At 37.6% G+C, this 12,544-nt stretch overlaps 1 long non-coding RNA gene across 1 annotated transcript; it reads right to left on the bottom strand.

Moving 5' to 3' along the window:
• Window positions 1-11,005: 11,005 nt before the first annotated feature.
• LOC145705656 (uncharacterized) lies at window positions 11,006-12,179 on the bottom strand. The gene is made up of 3 exons (XR_014134623.1): window positions 12,101-12,179; window positions 11,151-11,271; window positions 11,006-11,103 (listed from the first exon to the last, which is right to left on the bottom strand). It is a non-coding gene; the product is annotated as an uncharacterized LOC145705656 (long non-coding RNA).
• Between the last annotated feature and the right edge of the window lie 365 nt (window positions 12,180-12,544).

Below are 12,544 nucleotides of genomic sequence, written 5' to 3'. Positions count from 1 at the left end.
TTGGGAAATCATTTCTTTTTTTCCTTCAAATCGACATGAAAAAGGCCAATTTCTATGATACGAGGGAAAATGAAATTCTACAAAACATGAGTCAGGGTCCGAAAGAGCTAAAATGAAAAGCCGCAAACCGCCTTCCCGAAATCGACAATTGAATCTTTTCTAAGATTCTTGCGAAGCCGCTTTGCGGCGTCGTTTCTTTAAAAGCCGCTACGCGGCTTTTCATTTTAAGACTTTCGGACCCTGAGTCAGGATTTCCACTCAGGTTGCCGAGCCCGGACTGGAATAATAATGAAAGGAGATGAAGGTTATGGTAATGGAAGCGAGAAACTTCAAGTTCCAACGAGAACGACGAGCAAAACTAATAATTCAAGCTGTATTTTTTTGTTTGTAGATTACGTAAGAGTTATAGTCTCGCTCGGACCTTACGCAACGCCTATCGATATTGCTTTCCAGCGCTAGCGTTTTCCGTAAACCAGTGCTTCTACCATCCATTTAGCCTTTTCCCAAAATCTTTTCAAAATCATCGCTTTTTTCCTTGTTGATCTCCATCCCAAAAGAATAAAAGCACCAGTCTTGCTTTTTTGTCGTTTTCTTCCTTGATTTCAATTTTTAAAAATTACAAATATTCAAATTGATTAATTGAAATTGCATGTCTGGTCGGCTTTAGAGCGAGTTTTGGAGAGTGCTTTCGTCACCAAAATATTATTCCGTTTACGATATGCAACAGTGAAGGCAGTGTGCGACGGAGTACGGCTTATCGGGCCTATCAGTGGCGTGTTTGACACCCTGAGCGGCGATTTTCATATCGTTATGTCACGCGGAACGCCCGCTAAAGCCTTCCGATTTTGACGACGAAGGTCGAGCCGCATTTTTTTTCTTGAATTTGACTTTCCAAAATGCAAAAAAAAGCGAAAACTCAAAAATTCAATTCAACTGGAACTTGATTTTCAGAGCCTTATTTTTCTTCATCACTTTAAACCTGCGTACAGAATCTGACTCAGGATCCTGACAAAACTTTGATGAAAAGCCGCATAGCGGCTTTTTCAAAAACGAAGCCGCGCAGCGGCTTCGCGATCATTTTATTAAAGATTCAAAGTCCCTTTTGCTCGACATGTGTAGAAGTCAGGTTCTGAAGAGTAAAAGAAAAAGCCGCGAAGCGGCTTTTTTAAAAACGAAGCCGCAGGGCGGCTTCGCCAGAATTTTAAAATTCATCAAATTGGGAATCTGTGGAAGCCGCTCCGCGGCTTTGCTTTTAAAAAAGCCGCTGCGCGGCTTTCCATTTAGACTTTTCAGATTCTGACTCAGGTTTTCAACATAGGTTGCTTAGCCCAAAAGTTTTTCTGAAAATAAGCTTCTGAATAGAAAACAGCTACCCCCTTGAACTTGACTCGAATTCTCCGAGAAAAAGTTATAAAACCGGCTTTAGTGCGAAGAAGTACTGACACTTTAATAATTCGCGAGTTGATTCGTTTCTCGTCTGTCAAAAGTTAATAAGGGTGCATGATAATCAGTTATTCAGATCTGTATATTAAAGAATAAGATGAAAAAGCAGCAGAAGTTGAATAATCGAATGAATAAATACCCGGCGAGATTCAAATTGAAGCTCAAAATAGACAATTTAAAACAAGAGAAAAAAACTGAAGAATGAATCGTTCGAACAACGACCTGAGCGAACACGTGGTTAATCATGTTCTGCCAAAAGAAAGGGGAATTCACTCGCTGGTCTGGTTATTTATCATTCCCATTTTTATGATTCTGCTACTGGTTAGTTTTTCCTTAATAATTATTTTAGCCAAAAAGAATTTTTTGGGCGAGACAAAAATATTGGTAAAATTTTCGACCAATCCGGTAAATATCATTTTCCGACTGCCCAATCAGATTTCAAGAAAAAAATTGTATTGAAAACCTGAGTCAGGCAATTTATATCGGATTCTTATTTATCTCATTTTGTCCTGACTCAGGCTTTCAACTCAATTTTTTCTCGAAATCTGATTGGGTAATCAGAAAAAATCATTAACCTGATTGGTCGAAAATTTGACCAATATTTTGGTCAAATTCGCCACTATCTAAATCAGGATTAATATGCCCTGTGTCAGGCAATTAAAGCCTGACTCAGGTTTTCAACACAGGTTTTCGTGTCAGAAAGGGGTTGATAATAGTTATTCTTGGAGAAAAACCGTCAGGAAAACCTGAAAATCAATTTTTTTTGCCCCCTAAAGATAAAGCCTTTTTCAGATATCTGGACTTGTGGTTTCGAATATCATCCACAACATCAACCTCCGTCGCTACAAACAACTGCCGAAATCAGTATCATACGAAGTTTTCATTGTCTGACCTTGATTTTCCAAAAAAATTTACCAAAAAAGTAATCGATCAAAAAACAAGCATCGTGAAATATGAAATTTCGAATTTTGCTTGAAAAGTGGATTTTCGAGTTTGAGCAAGTTCGCCGCCCGGAGTTCGGTGATAAGCGTTATCGGTAAAGCTCAATCAAGCGGTAGATGATTTGGCGAGGATGAGTTGACAGTTTCGGCTGATAATTGCATCTAGAAATTCGAATCTGTCAAATTCTAACAGCGGCGAAGGAGCCACGTGATAATGGTTGTAATTTGCATTTTGAAGCTTTTACAGTCGATTTGACCGTTCAAAAAGGGATGCACAACTACTGTAAGTTCACGAACCCTTGTTGTTGGTGGCCAAGTTAAGTTTATGTCCTTGCGCTAGAATCGGATTAAACGATGTCAACCCCTTCTTTAAATTTTCGCTGATGAAGGGCAAGGGGCCTGATAAAGATCAGTGGATTTAAAGACATGGCGGCGCATCTTTATCGAATCCTTCGAAGCTTTACTGTAAATTTTCGTCTGAGCTGGTTTTCAATTACAAACTAAAGTTTGCAAATGCAAAAAAAGAAAAGAAAATCGTCTAAATTTTGAAGAATTTTGAAAAAAAGGTATTTTTCTAAATTCAATTTTGACGGGGCCGAAGTTGTTACTGAATTCTCGAAGACGATTCTTTCTGTCAGAAGTTGAGCGTTAATTTCGTTTTCGTGTCAAATATTCATTTATGCGAGAATTTTTATGAGAAGTTCTAAAAAACGATTCGTGATTATTCAAAATGTTCAATCGTAAAAAGTTTTTGTATTTTCAACAAATCAGAAGCCTTGATTCGGCTAACCGGCCAATCAGCAGCCGAGTAGCCGCCTACGCAAAATTTGTCGAAAATTTTCATCAAAATATCAGTCGCGGCTTTTCAGTTAGCTTTTCGAAAATCCTGACTCAGGTTTTCGACACAGGTTTCTGAGCCGAGCGCTTCAGGCTTTTTTTTTCATCCAATTCAAATATTAAGCTCGCGGTAATTATAAATTAGCAGCTCTAGAACTTCGGCACGTAGCGCGATAATAAAGTTGATTGGATTAGGGAGTGTGGGAAATCTTGATTTCATTTCGAATTAGAACTTCACTTGAAGTTATAAATTACGTGCGACTAGATTGGAGAGCTGCTATTGACACAACACGTAACAAAGTTGAAATTAAAAAGGGATAAGTAGCAATTGTGGTCGGCGAAGGCGAGAATGTTCAAAAAGATTGAACATTGATACAAAATATGCTACGAGAATTTCTAATATCTCCTTAGACTAAAAAAGAGAGGCCCTTAGTTTTTCACCTCAAATTTATCAAAAATCATCAGTATTGAATTTTTTTTATGGTTTGAATGAATTTTGGCGCGGCGCTTATCGGGATTTCCAGACCGGACGAGGAGGAAGGGAATCTTCAAGATCCGATCGAGCAGATTTTACAAGATAAGAGATTTGTCTGACGATTTGGACCGGTGGTGGGTTTTTCTCCCGAGATGTGGAATTTGTTGAGTCAGGACATCTGTTTTCATCCTTTTTTCAAGACCAGAGCTGAATCAACAAATTCGAAATGAAAATTATTGATTAAGGGTATCACTCTGAATATCTTCCATTTTAGGCTCAGCACCCTTTGTAAAAACCTGAGTCAGGGTCCTGAGAGGATATAAAGAAAACTTTGCTTTATAGCCTCTTTAGGACCCTGACTCAGGTTTTTAACGCAGGATGCTGAGGCCAAAATGAGATCTAACATAGTGATACCCTTAATGAATTATTTCAATTTCGAGTTTGTTAAAAAAGAAAAGGTCGAAAACCTCAGAGAAAAGGATAAAAACAGGTCACATGACTCAGAAAATTCCGGAAAAAAATTTCCAGGAACCCTGACTCAGGGTTTTTCAACAAAGGTTGCTGAGGAAAAGTTTGTTGAAAGTCCTAGGCTGGTGCTTTTTTGTTTTATCACGAGAATGGAGCACCCAAAGCGCATTAAATAAAACACGACAGGAGCCCCTTATCTTATCGCCCTCTAAAAACTTATTGACATTCTTCGCTCTACTTAGTGTTCGTATCTCGCTTCTTTGGCGCGCTGTAGAATGTCAACCGTCACTTTCATTGCCAGCTCATTTTTGGACAGCCTTTCTCTTTCTTTTTTCTAAGATGCTAAAATGACAATTTATATAACTAAGAAACAAGAAAGGGAGGAGGGGAGGCCACGTGTTGATTTTGTGCTTTTTGGTTAAGAAGTCATAATGATACTTGTACGAATGACTACGATCTTGTACTTCACGCAATCATATAATTAGAGTTATCAGGTGTCTTTTGGAGAAAACTTAGTTGTTAATTTGTATTCTCTTAAAAAGTTCGTAGCCAATTATTTATATTGCACAAAAAATAAGATTTGTTCTCAAATTTATTAGAAAAAAAAATGTTTATCTTCCTCTTTGCCTTTGTTTCCTTCTTTGCCGCGGATCAGGAATCTAAGATGTTTTTTAACCTAAGATTAAAGATCTTACGCATTTTGAATCATATTCTTCTATCCATCCATCTTGTGTACATTTCACCGTTTGAGGTTGGACAGGGCTTCCAGATGAAGAAACAGCAAAGAATCCTTTACGACAAAGAAAATGAATTTTCTCGCCGATTTTGTAGACCCTATTGCTTCTCCTTCTCAAACTCGTCATTCCGAAAATCCTGGCATTTAGAATTTCCGGAAGATCATGTGAAAAACAGCCACGCATGCAAGAGCGTACATTTCTTATTTCCCAAAAGCCATTAGCGACACATTTTTGAGAGTAGATCCTTTTTGGACTGCTCCTCTTATAGCCCTTAGAGCAGCGATATATAATTGTATCGTTGATTGAAAATCTTTCAATAGAATCTGAAAGCGGTACCTCTTCTCCATCAACTAACTTTTACGAAAGGAATATTTTTGGGATAAATCAAAAATTACCATGAACATATCTGTATTTTCAGGTTTGCGTGTCTTTGGGCATTGTCTGAAAGGCTCAGTTGGTGTTGTAGTCAAAGTTGTTGTAGAGAACGTTGCTGTCGTGGTTGTTATTGCTATTGATTTTGTTGTAGTTTTTATGGTTCTTGACGTTTCTGATCCTCTGTTCTGCCCAGAGAAGCATCGGCAAATGCCTACTTGAGATTCAAACTCATGTCATTTTATTGGCCGCAAAATTATGTTTATCATTTGGATAAGATATGTATCTTTGTTTAACATTTTTCTATTTATCACGGCCAAATCAACATTGGTTAAGACAATTCCTAGAAATGCATTTCGAGGTACATTTGGATAACCCGTATTCTGCCCGTTCATGACATCTATTAACCATCCATTTATACCACTTATATCGTCGAATGACTTTCATTTCTTTATAACAAGGACATTTTGAAATTCCAGAATTATAGTTCGTCCTTCAAATCGATTCTTGATTTTATGAACAAGCAATTACAATCAATTCAAATAAACCGTGTCTACAAAAATCCGGGCAATCATCATTCAAGCAGCTGGCAAAACATAATCGAAGCTTTGCTTCTTCTTCTTCATAACAATTATCTAGCCTAGTGATTGTTGCCATGCATTGAGTCGGGGAGAAGTATTCAAAGAAGCAAGACTTATAAGAGCATAAAAATAAAATTTTCATCTAAAGGGGGTAGAACTAGGTTTTTCGAAAATAGGCTATAGGCTAAATAGCCGATTCTAGACCGGCGCTCAAAGCCAGGAGAGCTTAGATTTTCAAATTTTCTCTTCGGTTGAAGATAAAACAACTTTAGATCTAACAACTTTTTTCTTAAATTTTTTTTTCGTCAGCACAATTTGGCGTTAGAAAGCGAAACGTCAACCCACGTCTTCGAAAATCGCAATTTTAGCGTATTTGGGTCCTCAAATTTCTCAGGTGACTAGCAAAATTTTTTTAATCTCATTTTAAGATAGTTTAACCCGTTATCTAGCAATATTTTTGTGGAGATTGCGTAATCATAAATAAAAACAGGTTTTCCTTATTTAAAGTGCCTCCCGAAAATCACGGTTTTTTGAAAAATCTAGTTCTACCCCCTAAAAAGATTTTTTTAAACTCATTCATTCAGTGCATTGCCAAGAGGAAAATATAAAATCAAGAATAATATCATTGCGCTTCTCTCAGTGATGATCACTTCCGTTTATTATTTCATGTTGATTAGTAATCAATGATTACTAATCTTCATAAAAGAAAAGATTTTCTGAAATCCATATTCGCAAAACAAGTTCATATGCTTTCGCTTGCTTCCGGGAGGTTGTTCTCGTAATCCACTTTGATCCGATCTTCTTTGCTCGCTTGATCGCCTTAAGATCAGCGCTTGTGTCTTACGGTAACTCTCTCCAGTTTTGGTCAAGGGTGCATATGTTAAGCCAATATTCTTTTTCGAAAACCAGTCTTGCGAAAATCGTTCAACGAAAAAGACCCGCTTTAAAAATTCCTGTTTGTTTGATCTTTATAAATTCAACTGCATTTAGCAAAAAAAAAGTTTAAACACGAAAACGGATCAGTTTTTACTAGAGACAATTATTACGGTACAAGCCACCATCATTCACTTTCCAGAAAAGAGAAAGAACGTGGGTTTTTCGAACTTGTGTTTGATATCGAAAACACTCGTCCTTGAATGTGATCTTTGGTAAATCGCTACGTTAGTTTGCAGAAAATACCAGGTGGTCAAGTTGTACTCAATACAATACATCATCGAGTAAGGTTATGAACAAGGCCAATTTTGGCTTGGCAACCTTAGTGGAAAATCTAAGTCAGGGTCTGAAAAAAATAGATAAAAAGCCGCAGATCGGCTTCGAAAAATTACTTCTTCAATATTTTTTTTTTGTTATCGTTTTTAAAAAAACCATGTGTTGAAAACCTGAGTCAGGGTTTTGAAAACAAAGCCGCGAAGCGGCTTCGAAAAATTACTTCTACCATCCATTTTCTTGTTCTAGCGAAGTCGCTTAGCGGCTTTGTTTTTGAAAAAGCCGCTACGCGGCTTTTCCTTAATTTTTTAAGACCCTTACTCAGGGTTTCTGAATAGGTTGCAGAGCCCAGTAAGTAAAAGGAATGAAGCACTGGAAAATTTAAGAAAATCTTCTTTTATACCCCCTAAGCTATTTTGGCCTATAATAAACTGCCAAAAACTACCCATAAAAAAAAACGTCCATAAAAGGCACCCCCGGATGCGGTTGCTCTTGACGATCACTTGTAATTCTTCCTCCTTACTTGTCTTGTCGTCCGCCATTAACAATAACTTGATCCTACAAGTCCTAAGTTCAAATTGCCCACTTGGCAGTTGTTCATTGCCAATTGCTTGACAAGTCCCTTGTATCAGACAAACCATCAAAATTCTGGTCCGAGACATTCTACTTTTTTCTTCTCCAGACTCAAACCTTTCAAGTACAAAATTGCCTAGACAGAAAAAAAAAGCGTGTGTGCTTGAAGGGCCGGGCCTCGATAAGGACGTTTCTATCGCATCTTTCAAAACCGCACGATTTCGCGAAGAAAGATTTTCAGATTATTAAGCATCCCTCTCGACGATAAAAGTGTTCTTCTTTTGAGGGACGCGTAGCTTCTTCCTTCTTTCTTTTTAACCTTATCGTGGTCGATCGACTTCCACCGCGAAAGAGAGCGAAAAAAAGGACCGGTCGACAAGGCCAGAAAATAAAGCTCATTTTGACTTCCATTAAATCGTAAACGGCAGTAATGACCAGATCAAGAATGCAAAATCAAATGTCGATGAAAAACCAGGTGGTTATTTTTTGCGGTTGACCGCGGTGCAGAGCAATTATTTTTCCCCCCAAAACATTTCAGTTAGATTTTAAAACATCGAAAAAAATTATACACTCGTTTGTGCGCACGTTATGTTGACTGTTGTCTGCCCGCCACGAGTAGAAGGGTCCGAAACAAACGGAAAAGTTGGATTAACTCGAAACGGTGTATTTTGAATTGGTTGACCGCATTCGCGAAAATATCCCCGCAGCGTTGACGTTTCGAAAAGGACTGACGCAGATTCGTAGCTTCAATGTTTGAGTTTCTCGGTCATTCATTTGAGTGTTAACTTGGCTGACCATCCGTGTGGTTGCAGATTCACTGATAGCTGGTCCGATAGGAATCGAGTCGCATCTTTTTTGATAGTGAATCAGTGAAAATAGTACGTGGATTATTTTTGTGAGCATTAACAAGAAAAATGACTGCTCACTTCGCAATTGGCAACAAAAGAAAATTATTATTATAAGTTATAATTTATAACTGAATAGTGGCCATTTATTCATTTTTTTCCATGCACAAAAAGTAAAGAAAGGGTTTTTCAAGCAGTCAATCTCCGAGAAAGAGACAATATGACATTATTGCCAATAATTTATTGGCAATTTTTTGCTAATTCTCGAAAATGAAGTGATGTCCTTCTCCATTGTACGAGCAATAATCAAATCGACATGTAAATTGTTTCTCCCATTTGCAATCATGATCGAATGTTACTGCATCGGTGTAGATAACTATACAGTCATAGCCTGGAGCGGGGTTCTTAATCTGAGCTGAAAATCAGAATTCGAGTCGAGTCGAGTCGAAAGGCTATCTGAGCATCCCAAGTCGAGTCGAGTCGAAAGCGTTTTTGAAATTGCAAGTCGAGTCCAGTCGAGTCGATTTAATCGACTTATCAGTCGAAAAGTCGAAAAACTGGAAAAAATTATAAATCTAGCCAAAAAAGCCAAAATTTAGTCGAAAAAGTCCAAATTTAGTCGAAAGTCGAAAGCAAAATAGTGATTCTTTTCGACTTTTTCGACTAGATTTTCGACTTTCTCTAAACTTTGCTCTTGGCTTTTTCGACTAGTCGACAATCTAGTTGACGCATAGAGTCAAGTCTAGTCGAGTCGAGTCGACTTATTTTCACAAGCGATCAAGGCCAGTCGAGCTAGTCTTTTCGACTTTAGTCGAAAATCGAGTAGACGATTTAGAACCCTGGCCTGGAGTAGAATCAAAATGCGGCGATGGTGTGATATACTCTTGTTTATTGCCTGCGGAGTTTATATAATCATATTCAACGTCATCTGTTGTGTATACAGTGTCGTTTGTAGCCATAATTCCTAACCAAAACATAGAATACTTTTGATCTGGGCCAAGGCCAAGCTGAGATTTCCACATGTCATACTCTGTCGCATTATTAAAATAGGACAATTCTCCGCCGACATCTTCGCACATTTCCTTTGCTTCATCCCATGAGGCAGATAAATCGCTGCCTATTCTTTTAAATTGAAGGCAATCAAATGTGGCACTGCATGAAGTTGTGAAGCTTTTATTTAGCATCCAATAAGTTAAATACCGTACTTGAAATACCTATATATTTAAGCCCCCCCCTTCAACAATTTTTCTTAAAAAATCGAAAATTTCAAAAGTGTGTGAAAATTTCAAAAGTGGAAGTATAATGCATCGTAAAAACTCGTTCGGAGCAATTTTTGACCAATTTTAATCTAAAATTTCAGCGAAATTTGGACTTTTACATCATTTTTCTTCAAAAAGTCCAATTTTCAAAAGCAATTTGTGGGTGAATGAGTATACCAATCAAAAAATGAAGCCTCGAAATCGTTTTTTTTTTTACCTTTAGACTCCATTTCTTGGATCAAAATTTTGAAAAGCCGACTTTTGATTTTTTGAAAATTGTTGACGGGGGGTCCTTAAAGATTTACTCTCTATCTCCTTAATTTTTTTTTCAGCTTTGACAACTTTTTACTTGTTGTCTCGTACGCAGCTGCTGATGTTGTTGAGGAAGTCGTTGTTGTTGTTGTTGTTGTTGTTGGTGTTGTCGTTGTTATTCGCCGAGTTGTTGTAGTGCGTCTTGTTGTGGTGGTCTCGTCGTCATCGTCATCTACCCACCAGCAAGCACTTCCTAAGGAAGCAAAAACGAAAGAAAAAGTTAGAATCTTCATTTTTCTTGGTTTTCTGGGGAGACTCGTTTTCTTATATCTAGGTTGAAGATCACGTGCGTTTTCATTGCTGAAATTCATCAAAACTCGACGAGCCTGGGAAGGCTTTCCTGGGAATGATTTCCATCATAAACTTTGATCATTAACAATCTGTGAAAATTTTTAAACTTTGAATTGGTCATTTTTACAACTGTGTTCTTCATCATAAATGAATTTTGAAGCCAACATTTACGGGAAAAGAAAATCCAGCTCATTATTTTGGCGATTTTAATCTTTGTTTAATCGATAGGATGATCCAGCGAAATTAGCGCTTATCGGACATCAATCTTCGTGTTTTATCAAATTTTGAAGGAAAGAAAAAAAAATTGGCTTCGTTTGAAAAATTCAGCTCCGACGAGGAAACACGTTGAATATGTCGCGCGAGCTTATCACAACTGTCTCCAGGGTCGATTTTTCCGGAAGAAAGGGCACTTTTTTCTGCACTATCGCTGTTCCAAACATGACGGCGGGCATAATACTGTCCATTTTGAGTCGAATAGACGAGAGAAAATTCGATTTCAAAGCGATTTTTTTCTCGCTGAATTAACAATTTGACACCCTTATTTCAGAAACCTTGAAATAAGGGTGTCAAAGCCTTAAAAAAGGTTTTTTTTTATTTTAGTCTAATATAAAAGAAAAAAAAATATTTGACAATTTTTGAGTTAATTTTTAATAATTTATTAAAAACAGTTTCTGAAATAAAGATTATAAAGACAAAAGTTCATTCGTCATTGAGGAGCTCGTACGGCAGTTGGTCTCTCTTCATATAAGCAGACATAAACGCGCTGAAGAAAAACGCTCAAAACATTTTGATAAGCGATAGAGATCGTACCTGCTCGGGCTCATGGTTCTCTTGGGCATTTGAAGGAGCTGGAGCATCATCGACTGTAGTTTAGCCGCTTTGGCGTCGTTTTCCGCCGATCGCTTTTCCAGCTCGCTGCTTTCTTCCTTGTCTGAAAATAAATTTTTATACGGAAAAAAGGAGGCGTAAAAATATCACGATTGCCATTTTGACTAAAATTGACGAAGTTGACAAATTTAACAAAAACTCGACATTTTAAATAAAAGTCAAGAAGCCGCTTGCGGCTTTGAGAAATATATACTGAAGCCGCGCTTCGCGCGGCTTTATATATAAAAACTCCAAGCCGCAAGCGGCTTCTTGACTTTTATTTTAAAAAATGTCGAGTTTTTGTCAAATTTGTCAACTTCGTCAATTTTAGTCAAAAATGACAATCGCGGTATTTTGCATTCGAAAATTATTTTGTTGTTATTAATAAGATCTGCTTTGAAAAAAGCCGCTCTAATTTGAATTTTAGAGACCTCCACCCTCCTTTTTTCGTTTTCGTAAAAATTTCAATGATAATTGTGTTTTACATTTGGAGATAAAGAAAAAAGAAGATGCACGTGCACGTTTTTAAAAAGCATGAATCTCCAGATTCCAGATTTGAGAAGGACAACGCCTTGGAGATAAATTGAGGGAGAAGCCATGGTGGTGTTGGAGATATTCGAGCGATTAAGATTCAGGATTTAGATCGAGAGGAGCTGGAGTCTTTTTTTTATTCGTCTGGGTGTATTTTTCTTTTGAACTTTCTTGGAACAACTTTCCAAAAACTCTCCCCTCCGTGATGAACTACGAGTAGTCATTAAGCTGATTGGTGAAACTCTAAATTTACGTTTCAAAAGCAGCTGGCGCGATAACGCGGGGATTATCCCCTTCGCCTTTTTCCTCCCTTTTCCTTTGATGGCTCTTTTATCTGTTCATTTACTGTTTTCAGTACTTACAGTATCCAAAAGCGATCGAGGCGAAAAAGCAAATTGCTTTGACAATTTTCATTTTTAAAAATTTTTTCTGAAGAAAGTTTTTTTTCGGCTCGAAAAAGTGAAGAAAGTACCGTCGAAGGGGGGTTTATATATTCCTTACGGCGGGTTTTTAATTTATTCCGGCTGCTTGGGCACCGTCTTGCTGGGCTCTCGAGCAACTTTTGGATCGTCCTCTTCGATATTAATTGAGCGATGCATATTAAGCGTTGCATCATATGCTGGCAAAAATAGAAATACCATCTGTGGCCAAATTCATCATTTTGCGATAATATTGGCTCACCGAAAAGGCTGCCCAAAAGCAACAGAGTTTTGCTAACACGGGCGGAAAAAAACTATCTAAAGATGCGGTTTATAGACAGTGTGCAGGCATTTTTTGAAAATGACAAATTTGATTGGCTCCTTAAA

This window comes from Oikopleura dioica, chromosome PAR, assembly GCF_907165135.1.
Source record: "Oikopleura dioica chromosome PAR, OKI2018_I68_1.0, whole genome shotgun sequence".
NCBI classification, from domain to species: Eukaryota; Metazoa; Chordata; class Appendicularia; order Copelata; family Oikopleuridae; genus Oikopleura; species Oikopleura dioica.
The sequence above is the reverse complement of the archived record's forward strand: the minus strand, read 5'-3'. Positions and strand labels throughout refer to the sequence as shown.